Source organism: Diuraphis noxia, unplaced genomic scaffold, assembly GCF_037042655.1.
Source record: "Diuraphis noxia isolate RWA-SAM2 unplaced genomic scaffold, SU_Dnox_SAM2 contig0005, whole genome shotgun sequence".
Taxonomy (NCBI): domain Eukaryota; kingdom Metazoa; phylum Arthropoda; class Insecta; order Hemiptera; family Aphididae; genus Diuraphis; species Diuraphis noxia.
Window position 1 is genome coordinate 40,853,293 of NW_028301715.1, and position 14,852 is coordinate 40,868,144.

Consider the following 14,852-nt stretch of genomic DNA (forward strand, 5'->3'; position numbering starts at 1 on the left):
AAACCCAGATTGAGCTAATATAGGAGTTGAAAATTTTTAAATGTAAGTTTGGTAAATTATTAATAGTTTTATAATCATGTTTTTCTTTTTTAGTTATGTCTTTTTTTTCATTTTTCATTTAAATTGGAGCATTATAATAAATTAGTTTATTAATCTGTTGATTTAAAATTAATCAATGGCGATATTTATGACTATAGTGAGATATTAAAAAAAAAAAATGTTGAGTTATCATGATTGATTTGGTTTTTATAAACTTTCTTATTCTATATAAGTGTTGTAATTTTTCGAATTACACTTATTTAAAAAATGTAAATTCGATACTAATAAATGAGATTTAAATGGCTTTTATTATTTAATTAAATTTAATATCTAGTAATCTAGTATTTAGAATACACGCTAGAATATTTTTAATGTTTATTATGTCATTCTTTTTCTGTTTTTTTGTTTGTTTTTGCCTGCCTAATGTGTTTAGAAAAATGGTAAACATGCAGCTAACTGTGACACGAACTTGTTCTATTCAATGTAGGTATTTTATTAAATCTTCTATGGGTATTCACATGAACATATTGTTATATATTATAACAATTTTGCTTGATAATTTTTTTAGGACTTCGTGCTTATTAAATACATACATATATCGACAGTAAAAATCTATTATGTAGGTTATACAATTAGATAGGAACTTATCTCCACATCTGACTCAGTTAGATGTCTTGGACTTAACTTGGATAAGCGCCTCATTTGGCATAGCCATATCCGTATAAAAACTAAAAAGACTTGCCTTAAACGCCCGTCTTTGCAGACTGCAAACGCTACTCATAAATAACAAACAACCCAATTTAAAAATTAAAATTCTTATGTATAAAACATTACTCAAACCTCTATGGTCTTCAACTAGGGCAGGACCCGTTTGGACCAATTTTCCTAACACACAACTCGTTTGGACCAATTTTGAAGACTCGTTTGGACTAAAAAATATTAGTTTTATACAACTCGTTTGGACCAGCATTTTCCTTCCCATTTTATAGTGCACTATATGTACTAACCTAGTAAGGTACAGGTATAGGAACTGGGCTTCGATGTCACCACTGCGCATAAATAGAATATAGTGTTTGCGATAGTAATATATAGGTAACCGCAATTATTGTCAATTAGTATTATCGCACCGGCCGATAGGGCTGTGTCGTAACAGATATCATTTATATTATATTAATTGTATAAACGTATAATGTAACTGTGGGTTTTTACTTTTTGGTCAGCCATCAATTATAAATAATTTTGTTCTCTACACAATCTACAAATTAGTTTACACAGTTTAACGGAACATCTAAGCGGGCTTTTTAGTAATTATTTAGAAGTAAAATATACGAATAAAAAATTGGTCCAAACTGGTTCACAAAATTCTGGTCCAAACGAGTTGCATTTTTATTAGTGTCCCAAACGTGCCTCGACCCTTCAAGTATGGGGTACAGCAAAAGCGTCCAATACTATCAAAATTCAACAATTTCAGAATATTTTTCTTCGGAAAATTACTAATGCTCCACCCTTTGTTTCGAATTACACTATACATAATGACCCATCAATTAAAATCGTGACAGAAGAAGCTATACGTTTCTAAAAAATCTTTCATGCTCGACTTCAAACACACCAAAACCCACTCATTAAAAACCTATCCACCCAAACATTACCTGGCAACCCCAAGCGTCGATTAAAAAGGAGCTGGTGCCGTGACTTGCTAGGGAACTAATATCAAAAATCAAAAGAAAAAAGAAAAAAAGAAGAAGAATCAGTATATATAAATATAACTAGTTTCATACAATGCTTACATAGCTTCTTACTCATGTACTCGTGTATTATTGTAACCCTTATCAAATATGCTAATTGTGCACAATTGTAAAGATTGTATATATTATTGTGTAAATAGAAGAAAAAAAGATGGGAACTAACTGTGAACCACCCAACCGTATTATCAAGTAAATTATCACAGATTACTTACAAAAACAGTTCTATTATTAGAGAAAAATATTTGTTTCAAAAAAGGAAAAACTATGTACGTGAATATGCTATTATGTATAAAAATTACATACAGAGTGACCTTTACTAAGATATTCTTCTGGTCCTCTTATATTATACTTACACAGAGTGTTTTTTTTAAGCAAGTTCAACTATTTTTAAAAATATTTATTATTGGAGTTTTAAAAAACCAATCATTGTTTATTTTATCAAAGTATTATTTAGATTTTATTAATCAATATACACACTAGATTTTGAGTTATGACATTATGTGCAACTAAAATAAATTCTAAATAACAATCGTAGAGGTATCCTAGTATGAAAAACCTATGAATAATTTACATATATGACTGATATGTGATTTACTATGACTATAAACTATATAGGTTCGTAATCCTCGGAAAAGGGTGATGCATTTCATCCAATCGGAAGAGATGTGATTCTCAAATAATATACGTATCTATACAATAGACTCGTTTAGTGTTGAAATATTTTCACTTGTCATGCTGTACAACACTCAAGTATTTGCGAACAGGATGAGATAACGATTTGATCGAGAACCGTGAACGACGTGATGGCTGTGGAGGAAACGGTCTACAGCCACCGTTTTCCATTATGACCACATTCATTATAGTACCTAGTGAAATGTGATACATTCAAGTATCAGGTATTCTCGATTGCTGAAAATTTGTATGCCATTCAAGGGGCTTAATTTTGTAGAATGTCTTTAATTCCCAAAAAGACATGTGCCTTTTTCAGGTGTCCGCTATTTAAAAGTGTCCGTTAGAGGTGATTTCAATGTATTTAAAAATGCATTTATTTTTATATAACATCTGTAATTACAACTGATCAACCGAAAATACTTTGATTATCCGCTGGGAATAACATTAACCATATCATCGATGGGGATTTCAAGGTTCATTCCAAGTTATATTGCAAAATTATAAATTATATAGAGATACTCATCACTAAGTTTTTTTTGACCTATGAAGTTTTCCCACTATTTCATTAATATTTTCTCATATTTAGTTATTTATAATTATATTGATTAAATTGGTTAGGTTCTGTGTTATGGACAGTTAAAAATGTTTCGGCATTAGATTAGGTATATGATTTAAGGTTTTGACATCGATTTTGGCATATTAATCATTATAATATAAAAGTATAATATCGAAGAATATTAATGTACCTATAAACACGTAAACTCCATGAATTCAACAAAAACTTTTTCATTACTATAAGAAATAAGATAAGTAAATAATATTAAAACAAAAACAAATAGTGACAAATAAATAATTTTTTTTTTGCAAAAAAATTAAAATCACATTTTAAAGCTTTTTAAAATGATAATGTACTTAACACGCTAGCGGGTGACCGTGATATTTTTCTTAGTTGGCCAGTCGATCTTATAGAAAACCCGGTGATCGCCGACCTTTTATTTTACCTTGTTTACGATTGGGTATTTATGTAGGTATAGTTGGTGATGTTTAGTTCTGTGAAATTTCAATGTAGGTAACGTTTAATGAGAATAGTGAATTTTGGTCGAAAAAAATGTTTTTCCTGTTTTCGGAGGATTACGAATTGAGGATAGTGCGTCATTTTGCGTCAAGGTAAGGCGTCCATATGGATATGGTAACTTATATCATTCATAGAATTATCTCGTAGGTTAATCCTTGTACTTTGTAGATAATAGACAGGAAGGTTAGGTTATATGTACTAGTATATAGGTATAGTTATTAATAACTATTCATACCTTTCAACGACCGATCTTAATGATTAAAAAGTAAGCAAGGATTATATCATAATAAAGGTTAAAAATTTATTTGGCTGAATTACATATTTATAAATTTTACAAGTATGTTCATATAAAAAGGGCAACCCCTATAAAAGTTTCTCCTTGTGGTTAACACCCTCCTTTCCTAACTCCCTAAATGCATATTAAATCTATCAAAAATAGAAACATTTTATTTATACACAGCTATACATTAACGTTTTTATGACTAGGTATAAGGATTAATTTAACACAATATTACCTTTATGATCGGTTTGTTATTGTTCACAGCGGGTTCTAATGAATCAGGAACTCGTAAATGATATTCAAATTTAAATGGAAAAGCACTTAATCCTTTTCGAATATATTGATAACTATGAGACATTTCTTACGATATAAAACGATTTGTCCTGGGTGATTCATCGTCGCCTAGTCAGAACCGCCGAAGCTATGAGTATAAGATTTGGACAGTAGTTTTGTTTCATGATGTAGGATCCACTAAGAAAATATTTTTCAAAATTCGACCCCTAAAGGGGTTAAAAGGGTTATATAATATAAAGAATAAGAAAAATTGTTTGTTTGATCGGTTTATCTCTGGAACTATTTAACTGATTTTAACAATTTTTACCATAAGAAAGCTACATGAATTTATAGGCTTTATTTTATCTTGATAAGTGGCCCTTTATTTTTGTTATTGCAAATTCGAGATTTTTTTATAGAAATAATATATATAATAATAATAAATATATTTTTGTGTATTGTATGGTTGCTATTTATGTGGTTATACAATTTAGTATGGAAGAATAAGAAATTAGCGATTTGTCATTAAGTACCAATTTTAAAAATTGTTTCACCTTTACAAAACTGAAAATATTATGGTTTAATATACTTTTAGTGCTATATTTTAAATGACTGTGTTAAAAGTCTTTTATGGAGATTAAGATAGGGTAAATCCTCAGGAATTTTTTAGGAGTTTTGATCATGACTAGCCGGGTATAAACGACGAATTAACCAAAAATTTTAAATCATAATTTAATGGACAAATTGATCATGGTTAAATGTGTGATAGAAATCGTGAAAATTATATGGACAATAAATAATTGAAGAAATACATTTATACTCATGTGTCAGGTTGAAAAAGAATAAAAAAGAATATTTTGAAAAAAGTCATGATGTTTAAAATCAATTTACTTATATAGATATTGATATCTTTAAAAGCTGTTTAAAATAAATGAATTGACTTAAATAAACGTTTTTAACATTAAAATTTGTTTAAAAATTAGATTTAAAAATAAGCTATTTTAAATTTGTTCTAAACATTAAATTAGATTAAAAATTAATAATTATATATTTTCTATGTTAAAAAAAAAAAAAAAAAATGTTTAAATATTGATTAGAATTAAAATTAAATTAATTTAATTTGTCAGGTCTTTCTGGTACACCTTGTATACGTCGAATTTATTATGTGTGAGAAATATAATATAATATGCTTATTGATGTGTGTATAAAATAATTTAAATTAGTCATAGTAATATATTGTAAAAGTTAAAGTTTTACTGTTAAAGTATATTGTATGTATCTCATTAGTATTGAAACAATTTTCTATTGTATGATACGCATGTGGTGTTTTTAATTTTTGATACCTGAAGGTGAATTGTATTCGAAAATATATTGTTTCACTTAATTTGTATTAAACCTTATTTTGTTTAATATATTCTTCTAATTTTTACATTTTATAACAATATAAACATTTTTAAACTTGAGTTTGAATTTATTGAAATTTACCTAATTAATTATAATTATTGCCATTCTATAACTTTGTTTTGACAATTAAGAAATCATAATTGTCGTATATATTATTAATATAACTTTGCAGTAAATGGAACAAAATATTAATTATATTAAAATTAAGTAAGAAAAAAATATAATAACCGTATTTAATTTAAAATCAATATATATTTGTATTATATAAATTGGTGCTCCTACATAATTTTTGTAATGACATTGACAATTTTTTAAGTAAGTATTTCATTACATCTGTGCGTCAATTTGCATTTGAAAATTAATTTAAATTTGGATAATTTGCATTTGTTTACAGATGGCTTACAATTAAATAACCAGGTGTCTTCTTTTGTTATATAGTTTTGGCATTAATTGTATTCTAATAATAGAATGAAATGTGTTTTATTAATAATTACATTTATTAGAGGTATTCTAGCTTGTACATTTTTTTTAATGTACATTGATTTTTGTCTCATATGGACTTTATAAAGTTTAAATTTGGAATTTTTTTATAACGAATGGAGCGAGAGAATATTCCACGGTTTGTCGAAGTTTGGTTATTTTACGTATATCCTCACGCAACACTGTTCACGGTGTCAGAGTTTCGTGTTAGGATGCCCAAGAATCTGTGTGTTCTCATGCTAGATAGAGTATGGTAGGTATTTTTGACTAAGTTAAACAAAATTTACAATGCACGATTACATTACTACTACTATATAACTTATTGTATTAATTGTTGATATATATTCGTTAATTTCAATTCTAACGTTTTAAATTTCACCTTATTAAAGTAAATTAGGGTTCTAACAAATTTAAAGTTGTCTGTACTTACCTTAAATGTAATAATTTATTAACATTGGTTAGGTAATTAATTATTGTTTGAAGATCAACTAAATTTGTGTTTAAATTAAATATGAAGATAATAGTATATTAATTTTATCTTTGGTCTAAATTTAACGCATAGGTATTAGGTACTAGCAGTGGCGTAACTAGAACTTTTAATGCCCGTGGCAAAATAATCCAATCGGGCCCTTAGTTTTATAAATTTGGAAGAAAGAGATATGAAGAATAGCCTACAAAAATTAACCACCTATAAAATTCTACCCTTCTATAAAAGGTTACAAACAATAAAAAACATGTTTAGTGTAATATTATTTTTATAGTAAAATTTTACTAAACATTTTTTTGGTTTAAAAAATATATACAAAGCAATACAAAATTTCTTCTTTCTTGCTTTTGCTTCGGCAAACATATCGATTAAATTTTCAAAGGTTCAACTTCTCGGGCTGTTTCTTGTTCGATTGAAATTAACGTCAGGCCACTTAAACGATCTTGCATCATTGTACTCCTTAAATATCCTTTAATAATTTTTAGTTTCGAAAATGACCGGAACGCGCTTGCAGATGTAACAGGAATTGTCAAAAATAATAAAAGAGCAGTACATACTTCTGGGAAACTGGCTGTTAAAGAATGATTTTTCACGATTAAAAGTTGAGCAAGATCTCTAGTTGAATTAAGTTGACTTATTTGATTTTTAAGAGTTGATCTTACAGCTAAAATGTTACGTTCGGTTTCAAAGACAAGCGATTGCGATGACATTCATTCTTATTTCCATTCTACAAATAACAATATCATTAAATGTATAATAATATTAATATCGACAATGTCAACGGACTGGTAAATAAAGTACCGTACTAGCACCGTACTAGATACTATAGGTGCATATTGATATAATTAGTCAAAACAGTTTGTCTCTAAATTTTTTAATTCAAGAAAAAATAAATTTTGTTTTCTCCATATTTTGTGTCAGATTCTTGGAAAATCGAAAAATATATTTAAGTGTATACGTTTTAGCATTTGCAAGTCAATAGAATAAAATAATAAAATATTTTAATGTTTAAAACTCAAATATTATTAATCTCTTAATAGAAATTAATATATTAACTGAAGAATGTTAATACTTAGAAATATAAAGCCTCGATTTTAAGTTAGGAAACACTATATTGTCTCTTAAATAATAATAAATATCAAATTAACAAAGATTTTTTAGAATCCTGCAACCTTGAATATAACTTTTTGAGTTTGATTACAAAAAATAAATGTAGACTTGTGGCTACCTTATATAATATCTTAATAGTAAACAAATATCATTTGAATAAAAATAAGTTTTTTAAACAGCACTAACGGAGACATACGACCTGTAAGTAATGTGTTAAAAAATAATGGCAATGAGAAATCCTAACACTATACATAAGATGGGAGATTTGGAATTCTCTCGTTCGATTTAGCAGTATTGGCATATGATATCAAATTATGTTTTTAGAATATATACAATCTAGTATACAATAATAATATGTGATAAAAAAGAAAGTGAGAGTTACGTGATCAAGAAGTCCCTCTATTAGTAACACTTAGTTTAGGATTAATAAAGTTAAAAGAAAATTAAATCAAAAGATTATGGAACTACTTCTTTTGAGTTAGTGATGAAAATTTCCAGTGTGTAAACCATTTATGAGTAGATTCATCGTCATTTTACGAAGTCTAAAAAAATCGTTTATAAAACGGTGCAGCTTCTTCAATTAATTTAATCCCAAGGTCTTTGAGAAGGGTTAAGTCAAAGATAAAGGGTGGAGCGTTTGTGACTTTGTAGTGTAATATTATGGAATACTTGAATTTCGTTGAAGTTTGATTTTTAGTTGATCACAATGGTAGTTGTATCCCGTATTCCCGTTTGTCTATATATATTTAATTTGAAAACTATAATAAATCATCGTGTTCTAAAACGATTTTAAGTAGGATTAGGATGAATTCTGCCTATTGACATTTCTTCAAGATTTTCAATGGTTTTCTTAGGTTATTGAAATATTGGAAAATTTAAGTAACTAAACATTTGATAGTATCAACTACATTTAATTTCCGGTCGTGGGCTACATAAATACTGAATTTCATCAATGGCTGAATTAGAGTCTCCAAAAAGTAAAGCATTAATCTAAAACCATTTATTTTTATATAAAAATGAAATATTACATAATAGTGAATATATTTTAAGTTATTGTTATTAAGATTTAATTAAAATAAAAATTTTAAAAAGCGGGTAAGTGGGTATCGCTCTGCTGTACATTAGGGGGTGGGGTGGACCTCTGACTAGGTAGGTTAAATTTGAATGCAATGATAGGTATAATTGTATACGAAAAACGATTCTGAACGGAGATGGTTTATCTGTCTAGGGTATATTATAGATTATTAAAAATTTTCAAATCTTAGGTTTAAAAAGAAAATTTTTTATGAATTTCTAGCTTAAAATGATTTGCGTATTTTCGTGATTTTTACGTATGTTGTCAAAATTTAAATTTAAATGCTTGTAAACAAAAATGTGACTATGCATTTTATTATTTTTCAACTGCTATTGTAAAAATTTTTTAGGAGCTTTGTATTAAATTTTTAAATCTTAGATATAAAAGGAAAATTTTTTATGAATTTCTAGAATAAAATAATTTATGAATTTTCGAGGTTTTTACGTATGTTGTCAAAATTAAAATTTGAATGCATGTAAAAAAAAGTTTGAAATTGAAACATTATTTCGACTAGTTATGCTGTACACAGACACAAAAAAAACATACATCATTGTAAAATTAATAGGTACATTCATCACTTCTTTCAGAATCTAAAATACATATTTTCATCATTAAGATATGCTAAAAAAATACAACTTATAAATAATAAAGTTTTTATTAGAGCAAAATATTATACAGGTATTGATTGAAACTAAAATCATATTAATGAGAATTGTATATGATATATTTATATGATGTGGCTAGCTCATATTAATTTTATTTTAATTACTTCCTAAGGGTATATTTTAATGACAAGAACTTGGGAATTGGGACGTAATATAATTCTTTTATTGGATATTTGTAAACAAAAACCTTGCTTGTGTAATTAAGACAATTAGGTATGTCAACATTTCTGACATTAAATTAGTTTGTTTAATATAATATATTGTTTTTAATGGGTATTGGATTTTGATGAAAAATCGTATATCAATACTGGGTTATTTTGTTTTTTTTAACCTACCTGCAGGTTAGGTTAGGCTAAAATTCATATTTTCTTGCTTTCATATACAGTGCTAATTTAATCGAAGTAAGCTGAGTATCCAATAGTTAGTCTTTTAACTTTTTTATACTTTTTGTACTTAAATCACATATATTGATATTCTACAGATTAAATTATAAGCGTTAGAGAATAATAAATTGCCTTTTCTTTTTTGAATACCAGCATAAAATGAATATTACCCTATTTTATTGACATTACATATTATGATTTATTTTTCTCCATCCCAAACCTGTCTTTTATTTTTTTAAGCCATTAGAACTGACTCACTAGGGATGGGGTGACCCTAGAAATTGATTTTGACACTACTTCTCCGCCACAACTATGGTGGTCCATTATGTTAGGAAAAACGTAATGACGCTCGTTATACCCTATAGCTGTTATGTATGCATTGGTATTAATGTATTCTGCTTCGTTGGACGCGTTATTCACAGAAAAAAATTTGGTGGTGAGAAAATAGAAAAAAATACTAACGCAGTTGCATTGTTATTTTAATTTTGGCATTTGTACACATATTTTTGGTTTAACTAATTTTTTGATTTAGATTATGTCTTATGTGAATGATAGTTTTGAAAGTTCATTTTAATTTGTTTTACTTTGAGTAATATTTAAATTAAATAAATAATTGTGAAACGCAATGAAATAATTGATGAATTTTTATCAACGGAATATTTAGAACATCTAAAACTTTATGATAATAGTTTTATAATGAAGAATGACTTAGTCATATAATATTCGATATTGTCTATTTGTATTCATTACTTGCTTATCAATGTTGTTTCAGTTATGTTGAAAACATTTTTTGATTATTAACATTTAAGTATTGATACATTCTTACTATACATACTTACGAATATTTTTGAAATTATATTAGTATAAGTATGTAGTTATTATAATATATCAACCATTATTATTTTTAAAATTCTATAATTTTATAATGTATTATTGATTATAGATACTTATGCTTTTAAATACTAGCATTTATAATTAATGATTATATTATCCTGAGAATATGAATAAAATTTTGTAGGAACCTGGAACAGTTACAATATATTATTAGTGTGTTTTTACTATTTCAAGGTATTTAAATTTTTTATCAATGGGTAAGGAAAAAGAAAAGATATTGTTAATTTAACAATAGTGTCTTTTAACTGAAGCTCATGTATTTAGTTATTGAGTTTGGTTTTTATATTGTGATAGTCAATCAATACCTTATTTGAAAATATGATAATCGTTTTAGATGTTTACAGTGTTTTGCTTAATATTTTGATACATTTTTTGGTTTATTAAATTTAAATCATAAAGTTACAATCATTAATACTATAAACAATGTATGAAATTATTATTATTAATAATAATTTATTTCTTATGTTTATTTATATCTATCTATCTACGTAAATCTAATAACTAATTGATTTATTTAAATTATTTATACTTGAAATATTCAAATAAAACGTATGTACCATGTATGTGTAAACTCGCTTTCATATATTAAAAATCATATTCGAAAGGGTTTGATTACTGTTTTATTCTTTAGTTAGGTAATATTACCTTAATTTTAAATTCGGTACAATGTACATGTAAGTTAGGTATTAACTTATTATTTGATTTACCAAGCTAATATTTAAATTGTTAAGAATTAGTTTTTGATTAGATTAAAACAGAATAATAGATCTTTATTATTTTCGTTACTCAAAATTAAAACTTTTTATTTTAAAATAAATAATGTTATTAAAAACTAATATAAAAATGTATGTATTATTCAAATTTTTAATGCTTTTGAAATAATATGATGTCGATTCTTGTGATTTTAGAAATAGAGTTATTACAAAACAAAAGCCCCCCCCCCCCCCCAACGAGGAATCCTTTTAAATTTTAGACGAATACAATTTCGTCGTACAGTATTTTTTTTTCAGGCGGAATTCTACAATAATTTCAATAAAACTATTAATTTAAATCAATTTACAATTTAAAGAGGGGCTTTTCATTTCTAAAATAGTTATTACACCAGAAACAATTGCTCGTAAAATATGTTATAAAATGAATTTTTTAATAAATATTAGAAATTGTTGAAAATACAATTCGTTAAAAAATATCAAAAACTTCTTTCTTAATAATGAAATTTACTAACAGTAGGTACTTATGTTCGTAATTTTATAATACTATAGTGTATCATGTAGTATAAAGTTGACTGTTATTATCCATTAAAAAGGAACCCAGATGGTTAATTTCTTTACCTATTCTAAAATACGCACAAACTTAATAATTTCTTTAGTAGTTGGGAAATTTTTGAGACAATTTTCTCCTTGAAGTTAAAGACAGTATATTACGTAATTACATATTATTTGGGTAAAAGTTTTATCTGATGTAATTAGTTAAAAATTATCTATGGTTATTTCTCACATACATAAAATACAATCGAGTTTAGTTAAATTTATTTCGTTTTTTGTTAATATATTTTTACTAATTTATTACAATGTGATATTTAGTAATGCGAATTCAATGGAAAAATGCTGTCTAGTCGCTTATTCTCACTGTCCATAGATTTAATTAAAAAAAAATTATAATTTCTTACTATTTGTTTATTATTTATGTCACTTAATATTTATTACTTGCAGGTATGTATTGAATTCTTGGTGTTAACTATAACTTTTTTTTAATTTAAAACTAATTCTCCACCTCATAAGTCAAGGAATATCTATAAATTCCTTTTTTTTATTTCTCTATATGTGTGAAGAAAAATATATTACTAGTTCAGACAATTTTATGAACTTCCCACATTATTTGATATTAACGTGCTGAAGGAAAATACGAATTCCATTTAATAATCGTTTTTCTTCATTTAATCATTGTGGTTTGGCATGTTTAATAGTGATAAAAATTGTATTGAATTTTGAAAAATATCAATTGAATGAAATATGGCTCTTCACTATACATATAGAGGTTTTACTGTATTTTGCGTAGGTGCCTACTATAATTGTAACGTTTTTATTATGTTTAGTTGTTGATAAGTTATCACTATATGGTAATTATCCTTAGTTAAGAACAAGTTTTAAATATATAATCGCTTATTAAAAATCTTCATTTTGCCAGATAATAATATATTTTACTTATAATTATAGAGATAAAAATTGCTGAACTACTGACATGTTTTCTTATATTTATGTTACTTATTTCAATATAATAAAAGATTAAAAAGATACTTAAATTTTACTGGAAATAACTTTTACATTATGTTTCAAAAATAAAAATTTTCAAAAGTGCTCTTTTGATTATCTACTGTGTTAAATTTTCGGATATTCATAGGTCATTGTTTTCTAGTTTCTTCTACCCAAAAACTGGCAATGTTCATAAATGAAAGTAAAACTTCGTAGATTAAATTAATACTACCTCACTCAAAGCACACAACCTATTATGTTCAATGGTATATATGTTTCAAGCAAAAAGTCAAATGTAATAATATATTCAGCCTTCGACTTAAAAATCATAATATAATATAATATACAGTTTCTGTTCTTAAAATTATCGATTATATAAAACTAGAAATACTATTTTTTTAAACAATATATAATTATTAAATAGTAATCAATTATTATTTTACTAGAATTAATTTTGTTTTAGGATATATATAATGTCACAATAAAATGAAGTTAAGTTGTTTTTAAATTTTGTTTAAGATATTTGGGGGCTTGTGCCGAATATACATACGTTAAATATTAGACACGTGATAGGTGTAATAATCAGATAATCTTATTTATTAATGTCGTTCATACATTGAAGTACAATGCATTTTAGAAATTTGTTTTACATAATAAACCTTATAATTATAAATTCAATTATTAGTTCCTTTTTTTATTAATTTATATTAAGATAACATTTTTTAATAAAAAATTATATAAAATGTGTAAATTATTCTTATGAAAAAAATCTTTAAAAATTCTAAATGCTTACATATATGGCACAATAATTAATTGTAAACATGGAATCTCAAAAATTAATAATGGATATATCAGTGATCAATTATAATACAGTTGTATAAGTTATAACCTAACCGAAGAACATAATTATCCAATTTATTATTAATTATATTCATGTTTACTTCATGTAGAATTGTTCATAAAGATATAATATATTTAGGTACCCAAATTTATTAAAATTTATTAAATTGTAATTATTATAGTTATTATTATATTTAAATACTGGAAACTAAAAACTAAGTCAACATTTACAAATGGCTACTATTAAATTTCAAAATTTAAGTATATTTTAATTTGATGTGGTTTTTACCCTATCAAAATGTGTTATTGAAAAATTCCGAATTTCAATACACGAATTACTCAGTTAGGCTTTAAAATGTATTATACCTATTCAATATGACGAATAATTCATATTTTTTGTAACGGAACCACCGAACTGCTCTTTTTTTACTAGAATTATTCTTAATTTCGTTTAAGTTATAAAGTTGCATTATCATTGTCATGAACCTTGATAGTTCAATTAATCATGTAACTTATAAATGGCTATTTTTTCGGATAAGAAGATGACCTCTCATTAGTATAAGAATATAATAATTCCGACTGTTGTATTAATGTTTTACAGGAAATTTAAAATTATTATACCGATCGGTATTTATTTAATAAATTGTTTGTAAGATTTCGTAGTTATTTTTGCCTCTTAAGTTAAAATGATTTTTTTTTTTTTTGACTAACTGATGGTAATTGTTTTTAAGTATTAAGTAGGTTGCGTGGCCATTTACGTTTGAGGCGGCGGATAGGGTTATCTGGGAGTGAGAGAGAAGAGAGGTTTGAGATGAGAGGGTTAGGATGATTAATAGTATTTTTATGAAATTTTTTGTAGTGGTTTGACGCTATTTCAGAGATAGTTGGAATTTTAGATCCTTATGTAGAGTTCGATTGCTGACATACCAGGGAGAATTGGTTAAGAGTCGGAGATTGATGGATTGAAAGGATTGGAATTTATTTGAGTTAGAGTTTTTAGAGGTTCCCCAAATTTGTATGCCATAAGTCATTGCAGGTCGAATGATTTGTTTGTATATGAGAAGTTTATTGTTAAGAGAGAGGTTAGATCGCAGGAGCTGTCTGAATTTATGGAGTTTTAGATTGAGGGAAGATCTTTTGTTTTTTATGTGGGCTGCCCAAGTTAGCCTTTTGTCAAG

At 26.0% G+C, this 14,852-nt stretch overlaps 1 protein-coding gene across 4 annotated transcripts in view; it reads left to right on the forward strand.

Annotated features, from left to right (window-relative positions):
- The window catches only part of Pkc53E (Protein C kinase 53E), an 81,629-nt gene that overhangs the window by 16,401 nt on the left and 50,376 nt on the right, over positions 1 to 14,852 (forward strand). The gene's annotated exons all lie outside the window — the stretch shown is intronic.